Genomic DNA, 24,344 nt, shown 5'->3' on the forward strand with positions numbered 1-24,344 from the left:
GAGGGGAGGAAACAAAGGAGAGGGGATAAAGAAGAAAAAGGAGAAGGATAAAGGGTGTTTTTCATGAAGTAGGACAAAGGACTGACTGCCTCTGAATAAACAGGAGACAGACATGGCCCATAGGCAAATGGCTGTTTATGAAGGTTAAAGAGGGAATCCCATGTTAGGATGCGGCGTGTAATTTTTATTGGACAGGTTAACTAGGTGAGCCAAAGGTGGCATTTGATTGCCGGACTTCAATACTTTGATAGCTGGATTTGGCAGTGAGCCTCCGAAAGAGGAAGTAACCAAATAATGGAGTAGACCTTAGGAGCTAGCTTTAATAATGCAATCTAATGGTTTTCATCAAGGCAGAGGGAATGAGAAAGAAGGGCAAGGCCTGTCAGAGCCATGCTTACCACACTCAAGCTGGCCCAAGTCCCTTCAACACTTTTGGACATGTATTTATTACAGAGCAACAAAAAACAACTGTCGACACACAAATCTTCACACATGTGGGCATATTGTCTTTATTTGCAATTAATACACTAAAATGTCTCTGACTGAAACTTGTACATTCATAACATGGAATACTACCCAGCAATAAAAAATAAAATCGACTATTGATATCAACACATAGAGGAGGCTGAAAGACATTACGCAGAGTGGGCAAAAAGCCATTCACAGAAATACCACATATTGTTATTAACTTTCTTAAGATAAAACAATTATAGAGTTTGCGGCTGTACAAGGTAACCTTTAATGCCAGGATCCATTCTGAATCTTGACTGCATTGGTGGGTAGTTTCAGGAATCTACACATGCTAAAATGACATAGAACTTAACAGTGGCAGGTTCTAGGGTATGATAGTGTAGTATACTTTTATAAGATGTATAATAGTATAATTGTTGGGGCCAAGGAGAAGGCTCAGTGGGTAAAGGCACTTGACATGAAAGTCTGATGTCCTGAGTTGGATCCCTGACAAAGGTAAAACTCCACACAGTTGTCCTCTAACCTCCATATCTGTGCCATGGTATACACACAACCACTGCGCTGGTTAGTTTTATTTCAATTTGACACAAGCTAGAGTCATTGGAGAGGAGGAAGCCTAAACTGAGAAGATGCCTCCACAAGATCCCACTGTAGGCAAGCCTGTAGAGCATTTTCTGAATTAGTGACTGATGTAGGGAGGGCTCAGCCCACTATGGATGGTGCCAATCTTAGGCTGGCAGTCCTGAGTTCTATAAGAAAGCAGACTGAGCAAGCCCTGGGGAGCAAGCCACTCTTCCATGGCCTCTGCATCATCTCTTGCCTCCAGGTTCCTGCCTTGAGTTCCTTTCCTGGCTTCCTTCAATGACGGACTGACTACAATTTGGAACTGTAAGCCAAAAAAACCCTTTTCCCTCTGCTTTGATTTTTGGTCATGGTGTTTCATCATAGTAACCCTAAGACACCCACACATCACACAGAGGGTGAATAGAAGTGGAAGGAGAGAGAGACAGAAAATGTTTTGACACTGGAGATGCAACCGTATTGAGAATTACTTATGGCAGGATCCTCATGACAATGACCTCAGTAAGACCTTTAGCGATGAGAGTAATCCTTGACCAACAGCTGGCAAGAAAATGGCAGCTTGAGTCCTACAATCACAAAGTGAACACTGCCAGCAACCAGATGAATTGGAGCCCTGCAAACACCTTGATTTTAAGCTAAAGAGACCTGAGCAGAGAACCAGCTAAGCTATGCCCAAATTCCTGGTGCATGGAAACCATGAGCCAAGAAGTCCTGCTGTTTTAAGTCATGAAATGTATGATAATTTGTTACACAATGGTGGATAACTAATGCATAGCCCCAAGGCTGAGGTGCCATTAAGCAACTGAGAGGTTTGCTCCCAAAGGCCACAGCCTAGACCTACATAGTCTGACAAAAGAAAGCAGCAACATCAGGAGAGATGAGCCAGTTTCAGAGTTGAAACAGATGCTCATGGTCTTTCCCCCCAAATGACTTTTTTTTAGTTTAGAGTCTTGAACAGCCTCCAAACCACCCCAGCTCTGCTGGCTGCTTGACCCTGCAGTCTCCTGTCACATCCCAAATATGCTGTTCACAATCACAAATGAATTGCACATTGATGGCGCTATGCACTTGCCCTTCTCACTGCAGATGTTCAGCTGTAGCTAATTCCCTTTGCAACTTTCTTGGCTTCACGTGGGGTGGTGGCCTTGCACCCAAAGTGCCAGCTGCTCTCACAACTCTGCCCTGTCCACGAACAGCTGCGCCAAGCCTCTGGAGCTTCAGACTCTAGCCCTTCTCTCCTTCCTTCCCGACCTTCAGCTATGCAGGATAACCAGGCCAGCCCTCAGCTAATGCTAGAAAGGTCAAAGACGTGAGAGAGGATTGCATAGTGGGCTGTGGAACTTCCTTTCTCTTTTTGTTTCTACTGATGTGTGTCATGATCATTCAAGTAGTGATCTTGGGCTGCCTTAACAAACATCCTCCAAACTACAAAGCTGAAAGAACAGAAAATTATTTTCTCACTGTTTTAGGGACTACAAAGCCACAATCAAAGTGATGGGTAATTGGGTTCCTACTGAAGAATTTTTTCAGGCTTGCAGGCTGATGTCTTTTCATCAGCTTCTCGTGTGGGTAGAAAGGCTGGTCTGGTGGGTATCTTTTCTTCTTCTAACAAGGGCACTAGCTCTATCAGATCAGGGTCTAGTCCTTAGAACCTCATTTAATCCTTATGGCCTTATTCCAGACTCTCTCTCCTGCTAGTCACATTGGAGGTTAGGGCATCCACATATGAATTTAGGTGGGACATAACTTTCAGTCCACAGCAATTGCCGTCTAATGTGCTGCCAGATTTATAAGTTCTAGCAGCAGAATTTGGTGAGGAGTAAGTGCAAGAACCACCTGATCCCGCCCTCACAGACCTTGTCTTATTTCCAGCCATAGGAGGCAGTTCCAACTTGAGGTCACATGTGTGTTTCTCCTTAGAGGTTACAGTGCCTTGGATGAGTTTCTGAACTTCAGTTTGCCTCTGTCAAGTGGAGAGGATAACACTTCAACCCAGCATCGGCCCCTTGTACAAAGTAGGCAGGGGATACAGATGAGTGGCCTAGCCCACTGCACTGCTCAGACCACTGTCCATTCCAGCCAGAGCATGCTTTTTCTGTTTCAGACAATGTTCTCCTTCACACTGGGGTGAGAAATGAGATTATTCCACATTGTTGGAGCAGAGACTGGAGTAGACAGAATTTCTAAGAAAAGCCCAAGGATTACAAGCCCCACTTCCTGGAATCTATACATGCAGTTCACTGCATTTCTCAGTCATGGCCCATTTGACTTTATAAAAGGAAGACACTGATACGTGCTATAACATGGACAAATCTGTAAAACATTATGCTAAGTGAAAAAGTGGTGGAAAACATGTATATGCCAGGTGGTTGTGGAGCATGCTTTTAATCCCAGCCCTTGGGAGGCAGGCAGATCTCTGTGAGTTTGAAGCCAGCCTCGTCTACAAAATAAATTCCAGAATAGTCGGGGCTACACAGAAAAACCCTGTCTCAAAACATCTATCTATCTATCTATCTATCTATCTATCTATCTATCTATCTGTCACTAAATCCCAACTTGGTGCCCCAAGAAGTCAAATTCTCAACGATAGAAAACAGAATAGTGGATTGTCCTGGTGAGCTTTCCCCCTTCAACTTAACACAAGCTAGAGTCATCACAACTGATTTGAAAAAAAAAAAAAGACACCCCAACCAAATTGGTTTGTAATGTGATGTACTTTTTGATTAATAAATGATATGAAAGGGTCCAGGTCACCACTGTAGGTGGTACCACCCCAGAGAAGGTGGTTCTTTATTATATAACAGGGCAGACCAAGTAATCCATGAGGAGCAATCCAGTAAGCAGCACTCCTTCATGGTCTCTGTTTCAGCTCCTGACTCCAGGTTCTGCCTTGCTTATATTCCTGTCCTGGTTTCCCTTTGTGCAAGAATGTAATCTATAAGATGAAATAAACCTTCCCCAAGTTGCTTTTGGTCATGATCTTTATCATGGCAACAGAAAAGCAAAGTAATGCAGGAGGGTTTATTTGTTTGTTTGTTTTTTAATGGGTTCAGTGTTTCACTTTGAGAGGATAAAGAAGTTCTGAAGCAGATTTTGGCAATGGTTACAGAATGGTATAAATGTATGTAATAATACTATATTATATGTGTAAATGGGATAATTGGTATGTTCTCATATATTACCACCACAAGAAGAGGTGTGGTCAAATGATGAATGGATAATGAAAATATGGTACATTTACACAATAGAATATCATTTAGCTGTAAAGAAATATAAAATTATGGAATTTTAAGGTAAGTAGACAGAGCTAGAAGGAAAACCATCCTTAATGAGGTAATCCAAACCCAGAAAGATAAATATTACATATTTTATCTTGCTTTTGAATGTTTGATTTGAATTTTCTGATATGTGTGTCTCATTTGGAATATCCATAGAGGTCAGGAAAGTAGTGAGGGCTAGAAGGGAGCAGGGGCTTTTACAGAGAGGAGAAAGGGGACTAATGGAAGCTAAAATGTTAAATGCTATATGTGGGGGTGGGCAATTGGCAGGGCAGAGGATAGGAGGGAATAAGCGGAGGGATCACTAACACTAAAGACCTTTCCAGAAAGTCATGTAGAAACTTACTTTTATAGCACCTTCCTGAAATACATGCACATATAAAAAATGAGTCTAAATGGACTCACCCTATAATGGGGTAATAGTGCTCCTACTAGACAACATCACAGGCTAACAAATACAATCCTGATGCCAGGCATGGGTTACTTCTTTTCGCATTATTGATCAGTGAGGTCCCATCGACTCCTCAAACACTACAGGCTATTGCCAATGATCTTTGTTATCTTCCACATTTGACACTCATAGCTTATCGCTAAAGACACACATCGCCTGAGTCATAGAACATGGAGCAATCAAGCTGATACTCATCTGAAAGCTGCATCAACTGGTTAGCTGTCACAGGTGAGACAGTGTTATCCACACTGGATGAGAGAAGTTATCTTCCATCTTATCCAGCTGCTAGTCTCTAACAGCTACAATAAGGACTGACCTGGAAAGACGTAATCACTGGTACAACAGTGACAACAATGTCATAGGAATAACCAACCACTTTCTGTTTGACTTTAAGGCTCACTCCATAAGACAAGACCCACTGTTACTGGGACTGAGAACCTATGGCTAAATAGGCCATAAGCCCTAGCAGAACATCTATATCACACCCTTCCTCCCAAGGCTCACGAATCACTAAGAGCTAGAGGCAGTAGATGACTATAACAAAACAGCTTTTTTTTCTGGACACAGCAGGGCACATGCACAAGGCCTATGCAAGCACGAGCCAGACCAAATCTCAACATGGAAAGGGTAGATGGGCATGGAGTTTCACTACCAGCTGGGGAGCAGTTGACAACTGATAGCTGCTGGGGAGGAAAAGCTCCTTTTCTGTAGAGTTCCTTTTCTGTGACCCTAGTAAGTCAAACACACTCCAGCAGAAAGGCACCCATTCAAGAGCATGTGGACCACACAAATTAAACTTGGTAGATTTAAAAAAAAAATCAATACTGGGGGCATAGATCTGGGTGGAGTTGGGGCAAAGGAAGTAAATATGATCAAATATAGTGTAGGAAATTCTCAAAGAACTAATAAAAAGAGAGAAAGACAAAGGAGGACATCTGGATGGATCTAATCTAATTATGTGAGTCTTTAAAAGCACTGAACTTTCTCCATCTGTTGGCAGAAGGGAATGACAAGGAGATGAGAAAGACTTGAGGCAGTGTTGCCAGTTTGAAGAGGGCGCATGAGAAGAAATTCAAGCATCCTCTCCAGGCAGTAAGTGACCTCCAGTGACAGCCAACACGGAAATGTGGTCTGAGACTTACAGCCACAAGGAAGTGGAGTCTGCCAATAACCTAAATAAACTTGGAATTCGATTCTCACTTGGCTCTAAACTTCCAAGCCAGCTCAAACCTTGATCTTAGGCTTATGCGACCTGTAGAGAATCCAGCTGAGCCCACACAGATTTCTAATTTACAGAGCTGTGAGGTTGTCCACAGGTACTGTGGTAAGCTGCTGTGTTTGTTTTAACTTGTTATACCATTCCCAGAAACCTAACTCATGAGCCTAGGGGTTTTACTTACAGAAGGAAGGTCACAACAGGCCCGACAATGTATTGCTGTAAGCTGTACTCATTTGGGTATTTCTCCATAAACATATCAGCATATTCGAGTGACTCCCATGTGACAGGTACCTTGCTAAGACTTGAGAGTGCATTAGCCAGGCATGGCACTATCTGTGAAACCTGCAGCCTGGTCCTGGGACTGGACAATGACCGGCCATCTTCCTGGCCGAGGCGGAAAACTCTAACATTCAGGAAGCCTTACCCTTTACAAGGTCTTCTAAGTATTTAAATGTTTGGTACCATCCCCTAAAGCCTGGGTGCTGTAATTGTCCCATAGAACATAAGTACTCCCTAGTGCTGTTATGGAGATTGAATAGTGCTCTCAGTGTCTTTTTTTAATTTTTATTTTTAATATTAATTATAGTTTATTCACGTTGTATCCCAGCTGTAGCCCCCTCTCTCCTCCCCTCCCAATCCTACCCTCCCTCTGTCATCTCCTCCTATGCCCCTCTCCAAGTCCACAGATAAGGAAGGTCCTTGTCCCCTTCCCTCTGACCCTAGCTTATCTGGTCTCAACTGAACTGGCTGCAATGTCTTTCTCTGCGGCCTGGTAAGGCTGCTCCCCCATTAAGGGGAGACAGTCAAAGAGCCATCCACTGAGTTCATGTCAGAGACAGTTCCTGTTCCCCTTACCAGGGAACCCACTTGGATACTGAGCAGCCATGGGGTACATCTGAGCAGGCATTCTAGATTATATCCATGAATGGTCCCTGGTTGGCTCTCAGTGTCTTAAATAACTTAAACTATATACTAAGGATACTGAAACATTAGAGAAGGGCAGGAAGTAAAGTATTCTAGGGGGTCATTTTCATAATTCCTACTGGGCATTTCAAAAAGAACCCATATAGGGGGGTACATGATGACAAATACCCATTTTGTGGGTATTAAAAATGTGGCTGAGGATGATTAAAGACTGCCAAAAGATGGCAGAGATACACAGTAGAGATGGGCAATAGCCCAGGCATGCAAAGCAAAATGATCTGGAGTGGGATTCTGGATGGAGAGGCCAGAAAGAAAGAGGGAACGATTGACAGGGAGGCCCTAGCCATCAGGCTCAGCTGCTCAGAGCTTGAGCAGAGATTCGGTTTCGGGGACCCGATCCCAATTCCAGACCCTCCTGGGCAATACTGAGACCTAAGAAATAGGGTAAGTGCCAGGGACAGCTCAGAGCTCTCCAGTACTTAACAGCCCTTCCCAACCCACTGGTAATCAGTTGTTTATATGTTTGTTTGCAAGACTGGTTTCTGCTTCAGTGAGGGGAGCTTGGATCCCTGCCCCGGGGGCCTGGGTTCTGACTTACACAACCCCTCTTGGGGCAGACTCCCTGCTCCACTTGGATGACTTCCCTCAGCCCTCACTGTTTGTTGGGTTTAGGAACAGTGGACAGAGACGTTTGGAGTGGGAGGAGTCTGGTGCTTCAGAACTGGCCAGAGAAGCAAAGGGCTCTGGTTCACCACAGGCCCAGATATCTGTGGGGGGAGCTCTGGGCAGGAACTCAGCCTCTATGGGAACCCTGAGAAAATCAGACTGAAATCCTGCCCAGGGAAAGCTGCAGTTGTTCAAGGAGAGCTTCATTTCAATACATGTGGTAAGTTTTTTTGTTGCGCTTATTCAGTCTGTAGCAGCTGCAGAGGGAGAGGCCCATGAGGGGGCAATGGAGCTGGAGCTGGGTGGCAGGGAGGGGAGATGGTAAAGGCTGGGTAACTACAGAAGGAAGAGCCTAGCAAAGGGAAAGGAGGAAGCTGAGGCATCCAAGGCTGAACAGAGAAAATTGTGGGGAATGCAGGATTGTTTCAAGGAAGAAGTGGGAGCGGGGCTTGCAGCCTATGGCTGGGATGTGAGACTGACTGGAGTGGCCCATGATGCAGAAATAGAGATGGGGCCAGAGGAAGGAGGGCATGAGAAAGCAACTTTGTTTTCGTCGTTGATGGAGTTTGTCTGTTATGAAAACTCAGCATGTGAAGTGCTTTCCTATTGCAAAACTGAAGAGATAAAATTCTGGAAGGTCATTCCCAAGGATAAGTGAGGGGCACCTGAATGAATCATCAGAGAAACCCTGGGCGAGGGGGTGGAGTTCCTAAATTGAGCAGGAAAGGGGATGGGGCTCTAAGCCTGTCAATCTTCTCCATCCTGCCAACAAACAGAGAACTGGAGATGTCTATCAAACAAGACACTGGAACCGCGTGAATCCTGTTGTGTGTGGGAAGCACATGGAGGGGAAAGCAGGAAGAAAGGGGTTGTCTGATACTTCCCTTTGAAGGAAGCTGACTTGATACATAGAACTAGCAGAGACCTTGTGATTATCTGACACGACCTCTATTTTACACTCAAAGAACTGGAGCTCAAAAAAGGGAGATCTGCCCAAGGTCACAGAGTTAATGAACTAAGAAAACAGACTTCAGAAAGAGGCCACACAGGCTCATACGCAGAAATGATCTCAGATATTAGTCCAGAGAAGGTCTGAAAATGCCTGTCAAAACAATGCTACTGTCCACTCCTTTACTATGGTAAAAAATTAACCAGAACTTCAGGGCTGATTCAACTTCAATGTCAGTCTTAACAGAATAGCTTGGCAAACACTAGAATAGGTTACAATTGGCACAAGCAATGAAAACAATCTATTTCAGGTCCATAGTGTGTCATAGAAGGATAGATATGCTCACACTGTGAGATTGTGTCTCTTAGAAAAAAACAAAAACAAAAACAAAACAGAAGCTATACCCTTAAAGTCTCACCAATATTATTGCCCAAATGTGAGCTGAACAAAAATGACACCAACAAACAAGCCAAGTCGATGGGGAAAAGCCCACAAGACCTCAGTCCTACACAAAGAACTACAGGCAACTGAGTAAAGCTGGGAGCAGGAGAGATGATCCTCCCTAGGGAAGAGCACACCAATTGGTTGTCCAGTGCCTAAAGGTAAGCCCTGAGAACATACATACAGGTAACATTAGATGGACTGAGCAGGATATATTAAGGAATATATATGTATATGTAATAACAATAAAAAAGAGCCAATGAACATGAAGGAGAGTGGGTAGGGGCATATTGCATGGAAAAAAAGGAAAGGGAGAAATGTAATGAAGTTACAATCTCAAAAAAGGTAGTAGTGATTTTAAAAAGAGACAGGTAATGAAAAACAAAGAAAATCACAGTTTTTATCTTTATTTATTATTGTTGTTATTATTATTATTTGACTAGCAGGCAAAACAATGGTTTCCATTATGATATATTCATAAATGTATATCATTGTGATTATATCATTGAGCCATCTAAGAAGAGTTCTGGACACACCTGCCACACAACTTGAAATGTAGCAGAGGCCTCTTTTGGGCTACATAAAGAAAGTTCCCTCCTTACCCATGGAACCAGACTAATTCTCTCCAGAACCAGAAAAGGTACCCTGGGCAAGTACAGAGTTTTATGGAGCCAAAAGATAATGTAGCAAGCAGTACTGCCCAGTCCTCTGGCAAAGCTAGATGGATAAAGCAGATTCCAGAAACGACAGGGAATCCTACCAGACTGAGTGGTGGCACCAAGCCAAACTTCCCAGGTAACAAGTCTGAGTAAAATGGTCGAGCATCCAAGTCAGACAGAACCAGGGCCAAAAATAAGAATGGGGATTGAATGCTCTATCATCTGCACCAGCCGAGGCCATCTGAAAACTACCAGGAAAAAAAAATCATCATAAACTGTAAACTCATTTATTTCCCAGCTCAGTAGGTAAAGATCATAGTTCAGATCCCTAGCATCAACATAAAGACTGAATTAGCATAGAGGCCAGTCTGTGATACCAGTGTGCAGAAAGCAGAGACAGAGCTCAGAGCAAGCTTGCTACAGTGATCTTTGGGTTCAACAGAAAGTTCTCATTTCAGTATATATCGTGTCCAGCAATCAATTTTAGGCCTCCGAATTCACATGCACATGCATGCATGCGCGCACATTGAAAACAAATATACGCATATGTATATCATTCCCATACACACAAAACCAAAAACAATCATGTAAATTGTCCTTTAGGCTTAGATTAATCCCAATGAAAATAATTTGGCTGTAGAAGGATCAATATGGCTAGAAAATTTATTAACTACCCAGAGGAGAGGAATGGAAAAGGCTTCATAGGCCCAGATGAAGTCTCAGACTGAAGAGATGGAGCCCATGGTAGATCTAGAGGGACATTTTTATGAGATTTAAAAGTTCTTGGAACTTTACCTCTTGGAAAGTGAATGTAGATGAATGTGGTCTAATAGAACACTATTTGAGGGTTTTGAGTCTAAAGGCAGGATAAAGCTGGTAAGAGCTGGGGATATTGCTTAGTGATAGTAAACTTGCCTGGTGTGTAAAGATTCCATCCTTATCACTGAAAAGAAAAAAGAAAAAGAAAAAAAAAAGAACTGGTGAGGATTCTGATTGTAAAATATTACTCCTAGAGAGATTCAATTATTTTTTTTTTACTCTCTCACCTTTGCACCATGTGTGTGAGAGATAGATAGATAGATAGAAAGAACACACAGTACCTAGTCACATAAAACCCTATTTTCCCACAGACAGATAAGATAGAAGATTGAGGTTTAAAGGAGATATAAACAATTCTTGGCCCACAGCAGATGGATAAAGAACCAATATACTTAATAAAGTTTACTTTAATTCTATCCCCTTCCTCTCACCCCACTAATAAATCTTTGTGCTGCAAATACTATGCTAGGGGCTAGGGATTCACATGTGAAATAAATCACTGCCTTCCATTATTTTATAATATAGACAGAAAAGAAACTAGGTAAGGAAGCTTCCTTTGCAATGAAGTCTCTAGGAAAGGCTTATGTGTTCGTATAGGCTTTGTGGGAACACGGGGATAGTATGGCCACAGTCTACTAAGTCAGGAATGGCTTCACAGAGAACACCACAGGTGATATAGGCTCTGAAAGATGAGCAAGATTTGTTTAGTGAACAAGAGGCTTGGGAAAAGCTTTTGAGCAAAATGTATAGTCAAATCTCAGATGGTGCACACCCAAGCCTAATTCAACATTGCTGAAGCAGTATATGCTACCCTGTTAGGAAAAGAAAGTCAGTTTTATCCCATGGCCTATGGTATATCTGTGCATTATTAAAGAATTTCCATTAAGAAAGTGGTTTATCTGGAGGTGGTGAGATGGCTCAGTGCTTAAGATCACTGGCTGCTCTTCCAGAGGGCCTGGGTTCAAATCCCAGCAACCACATGGCAGCTCACAACTCTTTGTAACTCCAGTCCTCAGGTATCTGATGCCCTCTTCTTACCTCTGTGGGCACCAAGCATGCAAGTGGTGCACTGATATACATTCAGGTTAAACACCCAAACTCAGAAAAATAAGTAATTTTTAAAAGTGTATTACCATAACAGTGATATTTAAGCTAATCTGGGGGTATAGTGAATTTAAAGGGTAGATAAAAGAAATTCTGAGCACAATGAGACTAATTGGAACAGTGGTGACTAGGGTTGAAGAAAAGGAACTGTATCACAAAATTATTGGGAAGACTGAGCCTTTGGGGCTTAGAAATGAACTGGATATTAGAGAGCATGGTGGCACATGCCTGTAAGCTCAGCCCTCGGGAAGCTGTAGCAAGATGATCATGAGTTTGAGGCAAATCAGAGCAACAAAGTAAGTGCTCTGTCAACCCAATTGGAGAGAGGTTGAAGAAGGAGGAAAGAAAGAAAGGGAGAAACAAACTGGGCAATAGGACTGACGTGGGGGTAAGAATCTCCCGCTTGGCGGGTACTCGAGTCTCTGCATACATTAATGTAGTATGTACTGAGTTTGTAACATGAGAGGGAGAGGGAAGAAATATACCATGGGGTCAGGGAAGAGATGACCAGTTACATTTTGAATTACTAGATCAAAGAATACTTGGTATGTTCTGGGAGGGCAGTTCATAGGCAGCTCAGAAAGGAATTCGAGCTAGGAAATTAGGAAATAACACTGAGAGGAACAGGGAAATGGCAATATTTAAAGGAAAAGTACGAAGGAAGCCTGACTGATCTTAAGGAGGTTAAACACAGAGTTTCCACTTGACCCAGCAACTCTGCTAAGTATATGCATTAGTTACTTGTCTTGTTGCTGCACAAAAATACCTGGAAAATACACTTGAGGAAGGAAGATTGTTTTGGGGTTATGGTCTGAGGGTACAGTCCATCATGCTGGAGGAGCCATGGTGTCAGGAGCTGGGGAAGTCTGTGGCAGGAACTTGATAGAACGAATCACATTGTATCCATAGTCAGAAAAGCAGAAAGAGAAAGATGCTGGTAGCCAGCAACCTGCCACCATCCACCAGGCATGTTAGCCTCCTTTATCCGAGCAGTCATCTGGCTGAATAAATGAATGAAGCAAACAGACACATTATATAACAAAGGCATGTGTAAATGTTGGATCATAGGAGATATTTCGTTTCTCTATAGAGGGGTCAGGGAGTGAGAGAAGACAATGCATTGGGTTTAATGGAGGAGACTGTAGTCTGCCTTGGCAGTTAGGACCAAGCAGGGAAACAAAAGCGTCCTAATATTGCTGACTTAGTGTGAACCTGTGTAGCGATGGGTCTTAGGAGAAGCAGAGAGATGCCCAGTCTGTGGACATTCCAATTCCCACAGCTGAAAACACTAATCAAGCAAATAAAAAGCTCATAGCCAAATTTGACCTAAGGTATTAAATATTTCAAGCTAAGAGATGTCTTCTTAGCAGTTGGACACATTTGCACTAAGAAAGACAGGGAGTTTCAATTGTGGCAGATTGCTCAAAGGAAAGGTATTTGGGAAGAGAGAGATGAGGGGTCAGTCAGAAAAGAAAGATGAGATTGCCCTGCAGACTATCACAGCAGATGCTGAGCCTGATGGCCAACTGTCGGGCAGAGTGAATGGAATTTTATGTAAGAAATGGGAAATAGTAAGAGCTGGAGAGGACAGGAACTCCACAAGGAGAGCAACAGAACAAGAAAATTTGAACACAGGGAACTTCCCAGAGACTGATACTCCAACCAAGGACTATTCATGGAGATAACCTAGAACCCCTGCACAGATGTAGCCCATGGCAGTTCAGTGTCCGAAAGGGTTACATAGTAATGGGAAGAGGGACTGCCTCTGACATAATCTGATTGGCCTGCTCTTTGATCACCTCCCCCTGAGGGGGGGGGGGCAGCCTTACCAGGCCACAGAAGAGGACAATGCAGCCACTTTTGATGAGAACTGATAGACTAAGATCAGAAAGAAGGAGAGGAGAACCTCCCCTATCAATGGACTTGGGGAGGGGCATGCATGCAGAAAGGGGAGGTAGGGTGGGGTCGGGAGGGGAGGAGGGAGGGACTTATGGGGGGATACAAAATGAATAAAGTGTAATTAATAAAAAAAAAGAAAGAAAGATGAGATTGCCCAAATGAAGTTAAGTGGAGCTGCCATATAAAAAGCAAAGTCCTGGCAAAAGAACAATGAAAAGAGAAAATGCAAACTGTCTCACTTCCTCTGCTGGACACCAGTGACTTAGAGGACACTGTAAATGTTTACTAGAGTGTTTGTTGAAATATTATGCTGAGCCCAGGGCCCATGGCCAACACTTCTGTGCCCCGATACCCTGTCCATGTTTGTAGACTGGTTCAATGTAGACTGAATAGAAGACTAAATGAACAGAGGCAGGTTGACAAGATATATTGTTCATGAAATCATTCAAAGGAAGGAGGGGTCTCTATGTGTAGTGATGTTTATTGTAGCATCATCTGTAGTAGTGAAAAATGGAAGTAAATAAATGATATTATAGGCACTCATCAGAACATTATGTATCCATTAAAATGACAATGATGAATACATTGTAACTCAGCAAATGATTATGAATTTGTGTCCATGCTATGATTACATGTAAAAATGAGCTATGTCCTGGGGAGGAGAACATAAAAAAATGGAAACATGTGACTCATTGTGGTGCAGCATTGTCAACAAAGTGTTTTTTTTTTTTTTTTTTTTTTACTTTTGTCTTCATGTTGAATCCATGACCTTGAAAAAACAGTGTGCTGGGATGAGAGATGGAGATCAAACAAAACTATTCTACCCAGTTGAAAGGAGGTAGAGACTGGGGCAGGAGCTGCTGGCAGGGAAGGGAAAAGAGGCATGTTTGATAGACACACATGGTTGTTGTCTGCCTTCTGCCACTCTGCTCAGCTGTGACCAGGATAGATATACCTCTGATGTAGCCAAAAGTCAGGAGTTTGAAATCAGATGTACTGATGTTCACTAACTACCGGATGTTTTGGACAAATTCATTGAGTTCTCTGAGCTTCAGTGAAGGAATCTGTAAAGCATATTTAACTAATGTCACCTCCCAAGGTCACTTAATAGGGTAAATGAACAAGGACATAGATGAAAAGCAATTTGGAAATAAAGAAGCTCATATAGCTAGAAAGAGATAGTAGTATCATCATTGTCATCATTTTAGTTATTACTATGTCTTCTAACTTAGATTGGAGTTCCATCCATTAGGGAGTTATTTCAATAACATGGAAACGTCTCTTCAGGAACTCAAATGAATCAAGAAGTCAGGATGACTGAGTGAGCTGTCCCAGAAGCAGAAAGACTGACTCATATAGACATATAATATAGGGTAAACCTACTAAAATCTGTATATCTAAAGAAACTAATCAAGAGAGAGGACTCTGACTAAAATGCTCAATCCCCATCCCAAGAGGCAAAGAGGATGGACACCAGAAGAAGAAGAAAATAGGAAACAACCTAGGAATCTGCCACAGAGGGCCTCTGAAAGGCTCTGCCCTGCAGACTATCAAAGCAGACGCTGAGACTTATGGCCAACTGTTGGGCAGAGTGCATGGAATCTTATGAAAGAAGTAGGAAATAGTAAGATCTGGAGAGGACAGGAATCCCACAGGAGAGCAACAGAACCAGAAAATTTGAACACAGGGGTCTTTCCAGAGACTGATACTCCAACCAAGTATCATGCATGAAGATAACCTAGAACCTCTGCACAGATGTAGCCCATGGCAGTTTAGTGTCCAAGTGGGTAACCTAGTAATGGGAAGAGGGACTGCCTCTGACATAAACTGATTAGCCTGCTCTTTGATCACCTCTCCACTGAGGGGGGAGCAGCCTTACCAGGCCACAGAAGATGACAATGGAGCCACTTCTGATGAGATCTGATAGACTAGGATCAGAAGGAAGGAGAGGAGAACCTCTCCTATCAGTGGACTTGGGGAGGGGCATGCATGCAGAAAGGGAAAGTAGGGTGGGGTCGGGAGGGAAGGAGGGAGGGGCTTATGGGGGGATACAAAGTGAATAAAGTATAATTAATAAACGTTAAAAAAATTAAAAAAATAAGTCAGGATGAGCCAAGTGAGTGGCCCACCCCTGAAATCTTAGCAGTACATCAAGATGGAGGATTGAGATCATGAGTTTGTGAGCAAGCTGGGGCTACATAGCAAGTTTCAGGCTATCCTGTGCTATATGGTAAGGCTCTGTCTTAGAAGTTAACAAATAGATAAATACAGTCAAAATAGGCTGGTCTAGTTTTTCATAAATCTGGCTGCTATTAGCCAGGGGTTATTTTTCTTTCTAATTTTCTTTCTAATTTTCTTTCTAAATGAACAGGTCTTAAGTAAGACATTTGGAGATAAAGGCACTTTTAAAACTTCAAAATTGTATTTGAAGCTGAGATTCACCCCCAAAATGGTTCCTGAGGCAGACAGTCTTGGTTTTGTATGGCAGATTGACTATATTTTCCTCTGGCTTCTATGTACTTGGATTTGGAATAGATGTATAACCTCCCTCCACCTCACTGCCTTTGTCTTTGAAACAGAAAATGCAACACATGGTTGTGGTGAGGATTAAAGGTTTTAATACACGAAAATCATCCTACGTAAACCAATGCCTGACACATAGACCTGCTATGAGGCACTGACTATTTTGTTATTTGTAGTCTTTGCTTTGATCCCATATGGAGGGACTCAGCCTGACCCTGGCAGAGAAAAGAGAATATGCAATCTGGTGGTAGGCTCATGACCACTCCTTCATAAACTCTCTAAAGTCAAGTTTCGTGTGCTAAGTCCCTGACTTGCTGTGTTTTTTACTACTTGATTTCTTAGTGAAACTGGTTGTCTCCTGACTTCATATGCCTATTTCTGTCATCATCACCATTCACACCTTCTATATGCTATGGTCTGGTTTTCAATGCAGCTTGAACCATGCTTCCCAGAATCCTTTAATGCACTCAGATCCCACCATTCTACTTTAATTTTACTTAACCCCAATCTCACTTTGTGGGTATTTTTGGAAACAAAACAACAACAACAGACACTGGATCTGGATCTGTCTTTCTGTAATAATAAACAAAGGCAAGCGACCCTAGACTTATTCCCTGATTGGAGGTTAGAAAGTAGCAGACAGAAGCTGGACATCTGTCTTCACTGTACATAGTTTATGCTGATGACAGACTAAAAAGTGCCTGAACATGTTTTGCACTTCATATACTTTTAGTTAGTTATAAAGATGATTCTAATCCCCAAAACTCGAAATGGCAGTCTAAATCTCCAGAAATGGGCTCCATGTGAACTAAAGAAGGATTTCTGGAGGTTAGATAAAAGCTATCATTCCTCAGAAACTCCTGAAGGTGGTTCCACTCTAACAAAAGGAGTCCTTCCCCTCATCACTGCAAGAAAGGACCAATGGCTGTCCATGGTGCCTGTTAGCATACCCAAGCACATGCTGGCCTCCAGGCTCCCTCCGTACCTGTTGCTAGTACCTGTTCAAAGTTCATGCTGGTATCCTAATCCTTCTCACTTCCTCCGCATCCCTAAACTTCCTCTAGAACAGGAGCTTCTCTCTCTCCAGCTACTCATCTACTCATTCTTCTTATAACTCTGCCATTTTACATGCTTGTCTCCCTCTCTCTATGTCCCCGCTCTCTGCCTCTGTCTGTCTTTCTCTGTCTGTCTCTTTGTCTCTCTCTTTCTCTGCTCCTGCTTCTCTCCTGGCATATTTACATAAAAACCTTCCCCTTAACCATGCCGTGAAGCTGTTAGGTCTTCAGTTTATACATATAGATGATCCTTCACTTACGGTGGTTTGACTTTTGATGTTTTTACTTTATGGTGGTATGAAAGCAATACACATTCAGTAAAAACCATTCTTTGATTACATTCTTTGCCTAAGCTAATAATATGCAGTGTACTGCCTTTTCAAGATGTTGGGCAGAATGATAAAACAAAAGTGAACAACTGACTATTTGAGAGTATGTTCAACCAGTGGCCCATTGGCCCTATGTGTCCCATGATAGCTATGAATGTGATCCAATATATTTATAATTGACAGAGCCATGTCAAAATATCAAAAGATTGGATATCCCTGCTATACTCTACTGTATTGTTAATCTGTAACATTCAGTTGGGTGTGTGCAGTTAATACATTTTCAGCTTAACAATATTTTGAAATTAGAAGTCTGATGGGAAATAATCCCATTATAAGTCAAAAAGCATCTGTTTTAGTGTCATCTGGCTGTGGTAACAAATTCCCACAAACTCAGTGGCTTAGGGTGACACTCATTTATTTTTTCATACTTCTGGAGGCCAGACATCCAAAATCCATATCACTGGGCTGAAATAAAGGCTTTGACAGGACCACGATCTTTCTGAAGGCTCTAGGGGAGAATCTGCTTCTCATCTCTTCCAGCTTCTGGTGGCTGCTGGCATCTCCTGGCTTGTGGCCACATCTCTTCATCTCTGTCTCCACGGTTGTACTGCCTGCTCCTATTATCTGCATGTCAAAGTTTCCTCTGCCTCCCTCTTAGAAGGATGTATGCATTTAGTGCTCACCAAGATAATTCAGGACAATCTCTTGAGCATGTGATCCTTAACTAATATCTGCAAACTTGTTTCCTGGCATAAAATAACATGTGCAGGTACGGAGGATGGTTATATGGACATACTGTTAGGCAGTGCTTTTAGCTTATCTCATAGGCCAAGGTGTTGCCCCCTTTAATTTCCCTTAGGCCCTCTGCCTTGCCCTCTGCTGCCTGAAAAATGAGGCCATTCAAGCTTCATGACTTTTGTTCCTGTCTCTTCTGTCTATGTTTATGGTCTGTTTGCTGTCTGTTATTTGTTTTAACGGCCACTGCAGGGCTCTGAGTACCCTGTGGCCAGGGAATTTGAGCGTTCTTAAAAGAAATTCTCTCTTTGGCTGTATGGGTACAGGCCTGACAGGGGGAGACTTTGAAGAGTGGCTTCTCTGAATAGATGGACCAGTTGCATGCCTGGAGCTTCCTGCCTCTGTCTGTGCTGCCTTTTCCATTCAGCTGCTTCTTGTTAACCCAGCTCCTCAGACATAGTTTGTTTTGTGTTGTGCATTTAGGCTGCTGCACTGCAAGTTAGGAAAAGCAGAAGCAAAACCAATGTAGAGGAAAGCAAACATAATTTAAGCGAAACATGCTGAATATAGTCCTAGGATGCTATAGTGTCAAGAAGGTATATATGTGGGTCGTCTGGAAGGCAAGAACTGCCCCAGATGCCAGGACTACCTCACTTTCTGCAGTTCTCCTGGTATGAAATGCTTTAGGCTGTAGAGTGCAGGTTACCAGAATCAGTACACTTAGATTGGAGTCGTGGATTTGTTATTAGATAACTATTGGACTTGGCTAATTTTCTGTACTTTTTGAGCCTCAGTTTCCTCTGTGCTGAAATTGAAGAGGGGGAGTGTTAATAATAACAATTAGCTTTTGGTAAGGAGTCATTGAACAGCTTATGTGGAGGGCTTTATAAAATATAAAGCACCAGAACCTGCTCCAGTTTATCAGTCTTAGCTCACCACTCAGTCCTTTTCTTATTGCCCACTTTTCAGCTCCCTGAGGGTATTTCACACTAATCTTTTGTTTCAGCTAATTCAATCCCTATTCTTTTACTGTTTCCTGAGTCATGTCATGCTCTCAACCTACCAGGGAACAATTTGCTTCCCACCTATTGTTCTGCTTCCAAGGCAATTGCTTGCAGGTCAGTCATACATTAACATTTACAAACAATATGTATATAGAAACCTTACTGCAAAAGGGATTGCAGTGATTTGAATGGATAGTGTCTACCTTAGGCTCATGTTAAGTAGTTGGTCCCTAGTTGGTGTTTCTGCTTCAAGAGATTATGGAAGTTTTAGGAAGTGTAGCCTTGCTGGAGGAAGTACGCCGCTGGAGGTTGGTTTTGAGGGTGTATAACCTTGCTGTACTTCCTGTTCTCTTCCTCTCTTTCTTGTGTGTGAATGAAAATGTGATCAGCCAGCTTCTTCCTCTTGCTGCCTTGCTATCCCTTCCTTGTAATGGTGGACTCTATCCCTTTGGACTTAGAGACAGTAATAAACCCTTTCTTTAAGTTATTTGTCAGGGTATATTATCACAGCAACATAAAGGTAACTAATACAGGGATTGTTTATCACATCTCCAAATATATGCATACTGTCTTACTGGACATTAGGTCCTTAGCAGTGGAGTTTGAAGTTCGTTGCTTCTCTCCACCACAAAAGTATATCAGGTCTCGTGAGCAGACCTTCCTCCCTCTCCTAGGTTTTTCTTCCCACATCATCATAAGTTCATATCTTAACGTAATGCTTCAGTAGGAGCATTTGTCTATTTCAAGGTTGACAGAAAGAAAAGAAAGGAGGGGAGCAGGAAAGGGAACAGACAAGATGCAGTCTCCAAGAGCCCCCTTTTTGACAATTCTACAATCCTCCAATATTCCATTTGAATTTGAATCCATCAATGAATTAATCCATTCATGAAGGTGCAAGTAGCCAGGTTCTACCCCCATACCTAATGACTAGATTCAGCCCTTCCAGATGCAGGCGATGAAGTTCTGACTTAGAGAGAGAGAGAGAGAGAGAGAGAGAGAGAGAGAGAGAGAGAGAAAGCTCAAGATCAGACCAAGAATCCCAGCAAGTCCAGGCTACCTTGGAAAGCTTTGCACCCCAAGAAACCCTGTAGAAAACCTGCCTGCTGCTCAGTACTTTGCTGCTTCTTACTCAAGCAGGGGAAGCCACCGTCTTGTGTCTTTCCCAATAAACTTTTTATGTGAAGTTTGTTGTACAGTGTGAGTTTGTAGTATTCCTTGGCTCCTGGTTGTCAGGATACCTTTCTCTTCATAGAATCCTCATAATTCAGTCACTTCTCCCAAACCCATCAGCTGCCAACCAAACTCCAACATATATGCACCCAACATAGGAGGCATTTCATGTTCAAACTGAAAGAACCAGGACTGATCCCCCCACCCCAAAAGCCACCAGTCCCAGGAACTAGGCCATAGGTCACCAATTCCAGAAAGAAAACAATGGAGTTCCCTATCCAAGGAGTAGCCTGGAGAAAACCCAGTAATATTTAACCATCACCCCTAGCAATGGATTATCAGTGAAGACCTGGAATTTACCCAGGTGTTCTTTACATTAGGGTGAGTAAATCAATTACTGTTTGGCTTGGCCCTTTGGGCAAACAATTTCCTCTGGACACCCGATATTTGCTAAATGTCAATCAATCATAAAACTGCCTAGCTGGAATTTTTTAAACCTTGCTGCAACCCTAAATAAAAACCCTCCTCCCCCTGAGCTCAAGGGTCTACACTCAAGAACTGTTGAGTCTGTGATGGTGTGGGCCCGAGTTTGTAATAAAAAGACCCTCCTGAGTTTTCATTGCAATCAGCTCCTTGGTGGTCTTTGGGGCCCACAAAATTTGTACATAACATCTTGTGGGCTTGTCCGAGATCCGTAAGACGCCCCAGGACTCTCAAACCAAAGGGTTAAGGACCAGCAGATATGTGTCTTGTCTGTGTCTGTTTGTCTGTGTCTGTCTATGTCTTGGTGTTTCTGTTTCGGGCCTTGAGGCAAAATCTGTAATATCAGAGGTCAGGAATAGAGCCCCTGAATTTTGGTAAGAGGTTATAGAGTTTTCTGTGATCTTTGGATCTCTGGATCAGGACAAGGCAGGTTGAGGCCCACACGTGGCTTTGCTGCTGTCCTACTTTCAGATTTCCCACTGCAGGAGCAGTGGGAACTGTTGTCTGGCTCTGTGTGTGTTTTTCTGCCGTGGGAGTGGCAGGATCTGGCTCTGTGTACGTCTTTCTGGTTGACTGTCTTGTCTGTTGTTGCTCTGGCCTCTGGTCTGGCAGAGCTTGGCTGCTGCTCTGGCCTCTGGTCTGGCAGAGCTTGGCTGCTGCTTCTGTCTCTGGTCTGACAGAATGATAGGCTGTTGTTCCAAACTCTGGTGTAGTTGGGTGGAGCCCGACTGGGGCAGGCCACCCGTAAGGGAACAGGACAGAAGGCCCATCGAGGGAGGGGTGGCTGTTCCAAGTTTTGGTTTTTTCCTTCTTCCTTTCTCTTTGCCAGTGTTGCACTGGTACATTCTTTTCTTGTGTTATTGTGTGTGTGTTTGCTTGTGGTGGTCTCGGTAGGTTGGTGACCAAATAGCTGTGCACCATGGTGACTTTGCCTGCCGTATGCTCCTAGCACAATAGGCTGGGGCACCTCTGGTCACTGGTGGAAGCATGCCTTGGGCCAGGGACAGGTGGAAAACAGCAAAGAGCAGGGCAGGCAGGGAGCTTGCCCAGGGTGATGGGCTCATTTCCACCCGGATGGCTGGGAAGGCCTAGTTGGTGAAGATGGCTTGGGGAGGGATGGAGTCAGTGTCACCCATGGAGTGGAGCCATTCCTATCCCAAGGGTTGCTGCCCTTGGGCAGCAGCTCTAGCTGAAATCCTGTGGTAGAGGAAGCTTATGCCACTGTGAAGAGTGCAGCTTGTGCAAGCTTGGCCTCCAGGAGGAAAAGTGGTGAAATTCCTACTTCTCTTCGGGGGTCAGCATGAGTGGGCATAGGTGAGGAGGCATACCAAGGAGTGGCTGCACCATGCGGTGCCCCGGGAAACTACGGTTAGCAAGTCTCAAACTTCTTCGTAGATTCAACAGATAACAAAATCTTTGAAATTGCAGCAGGATGAAGTAAAAGGGGGTTTATCTGTCTGTTTTAAATGAATGAATGGCCATTACATGTATGTCTATATGTCTGTATGTATTGGTTATAGATTAACAGTGATTGGATATGTTTAAAGGTTAAATTCAAACTCTTGTTTAAAACATATGGATATGCATATATATGTATGTGTGTGTAACATCTATAGAAACACAGATGTTTTAAAATAGCAACTATGTAGCCTGCCATGTAATGTGACTGTGCCATCTTGAAATTGTCATGTAGTATGGCATAGGCCAAAAAAAAAAATTACAACCTCTTAGTCATAATGAATTCTGTTTATCATCCTATCTCCTTTTAGACTAAGAAGTCAAGTCTCAATTTTAATTGTTATTGATTTTAGAGACTTGAACTATTTACAGGTAAAATTTGGTTTTGACTTTTAAATTTAAAAATGTGTTTAAGGCTATAAAAACATTTTAAATATAATTCAGGCTTGTACTTTTGAGACATGTTGTGTAATTCAACCATGGTTTGTGAAGATCTATTCATATGTGAAGTGTGTGCCTGGCTGCCGGTTCCTAAATGAAAGAATCAATGCTGTTACTTTCTGGCTTATAGGTTTGGAATGGTCAGAATAGTCCAAGAAGAGTTTTAAAATTGTTCTACACCGTTCCGTTAAGCAGTTGGTTCTGAAACTTACTTGATTACAATGGTAGAATTTGGTTATGGAAAACTGTAAAAGCTCCACAGTGCTATACAGCAGGAGGTTACAACACCACCAGCAACACCTGACGGCTATGTTTTAAATTGCTGGCCACAGCCTGTAACAGCATGTGGCTTGCCAGCATGTTGGTTCAGGGATAAAGAGGAGGGAGCCATGGTTTTACTGCCATCTTTGTCGAGGGCTGCCATCTCTGTTCACTTCCCTGTTTAGTACTGAGTGCAACTTCTGTCCTTTAAGCTTTTTGCTGTTTGGTCTTAATACTACAATATGATAGAATCAACAAGATTTGCCAGCCCCTCTATGAACTGTATGATTTCAAGTTTTGCTTTGATTTTACTTCAGAAATATATTTAAAGTTATGCTAGTGACTGCCGTTTGTTACAAGATTGAGCTTTACCTTGTCTCTTGTTTATGTTTTCAAGCTTAAGCCTAGGATGGGTAACTACAAAGTTTGCCTATGTAGTTCTACTTGAAATAGATATGATCCGAAAACACTTAACTACAGAATGTGCCAGAATTAGAAATTATAACATTCTGTTTTACAGGATGCAGTTTAGAGCACATAAGTAAAGACAGGCAAAGATTATCTCAGATATGCTGACCCTCAAGCTTGTCAGAGATCTGATGAATATGACATCTAATGTATGTAAGTTTTATTATGACAGAAAGTCCTAAATACTTGGCAGTATCTCCCCAAGGTCTCTGAGAAGATTTGGGCCAACGACAGATGAATTCAACTCTGGGTTGTGGTATGTTGACCACTAGGCAAGACTGCCCCAACTGGCCCACCGCTAGGGCTAGGGCCCAGCCTAACCTGTGGACACCTGAAGAGTCATTGCTTCACATTGCTGAAGGTGAGGTGAGGCCATTCTCTCATGTTCTTCTTTTCTACAGAAATAGTTTCTCATCTTCTGGGTCTGATAACCAGACTGCCTCTGCTCGTGATGCCATGAAACCAGAGGAGCCAGGGACAACTGCACTACATGGTGGACTGGCTAGTCATCTCTGTCATTTTGATTGGTACATAGATTCATTTAGCTTATAATTTATCCTTATCAGGTCTCTGATCACATTGGTGGCTAAGCTAATGTAGCTTTTGAGCAGGCAATTAGATCCACTGTTAATTCATTGGCCAATTCATTAGCTAGTTAGAACTACAAGGTACTAGAGCTCTTATTTAGAAAGGCAAATAGGTTTGCCTTGCTCACAGGCTTCATGTTAACTGCCTGTGTCTTATGGTAAAAATACTAGATAAAAAATGTAAAGTTTATCTAAGGTCTGAGAATATGAAAGTTTAAGTTTATGAGGATCTAAAAATTGGAAGATGTTTCAAAGTTAATAAATTCAAGGAATATTGAAGGGTCCATGTAGGTATTTTAAGGTTGGTAAATGCAAGTTGTAAGATGTTTATGGGTCTAAGATGTTTTAAGGTATGTAATAATATAAAA

General features: G+C 42.6%; 1 long non-coding RNA gene across 1 annotated transcript in view; it reads left to right on the top strand.

Moving 5' to 3' along the window:
• The first annotated feature begins 7,672 nt into the window (after positions 1 to 7,672).
• The window catches only part of LOC132650040 (uncharacterized), a 28,470-nt gene continuing 11,798 nt past the window's right edge, over positions 7,673 to 24,344 (top strand). Inside the window, exons 1-2 of the long non-coding RNA XR_009588393.1 lie at positions 7,673 to 7,811; positions 23,595 to 23,750. This is a non-coding gene — a long non-coding RNA (uncharacterized LOC132650040). The remainder of the gene's footprint in view (positions 7,812 to 23,594; positions 23,751 to 24,344) is intronic.

This window comes from Meriones unguiculatus, chromosome X (genome assembly GCF_030254825.1).
Source record: "Meriones unguiculatus strain TT.TT164.6M chromosome X, Bangor_MerUng_6.1, whole genome shotgun sequence".
Classification (NCBI taxonomy): Eukaryota; Metazoa; Chordata; class Mammalia; order Rodentia; family Muridae; genus Meriones; species Meriones unguiculatus.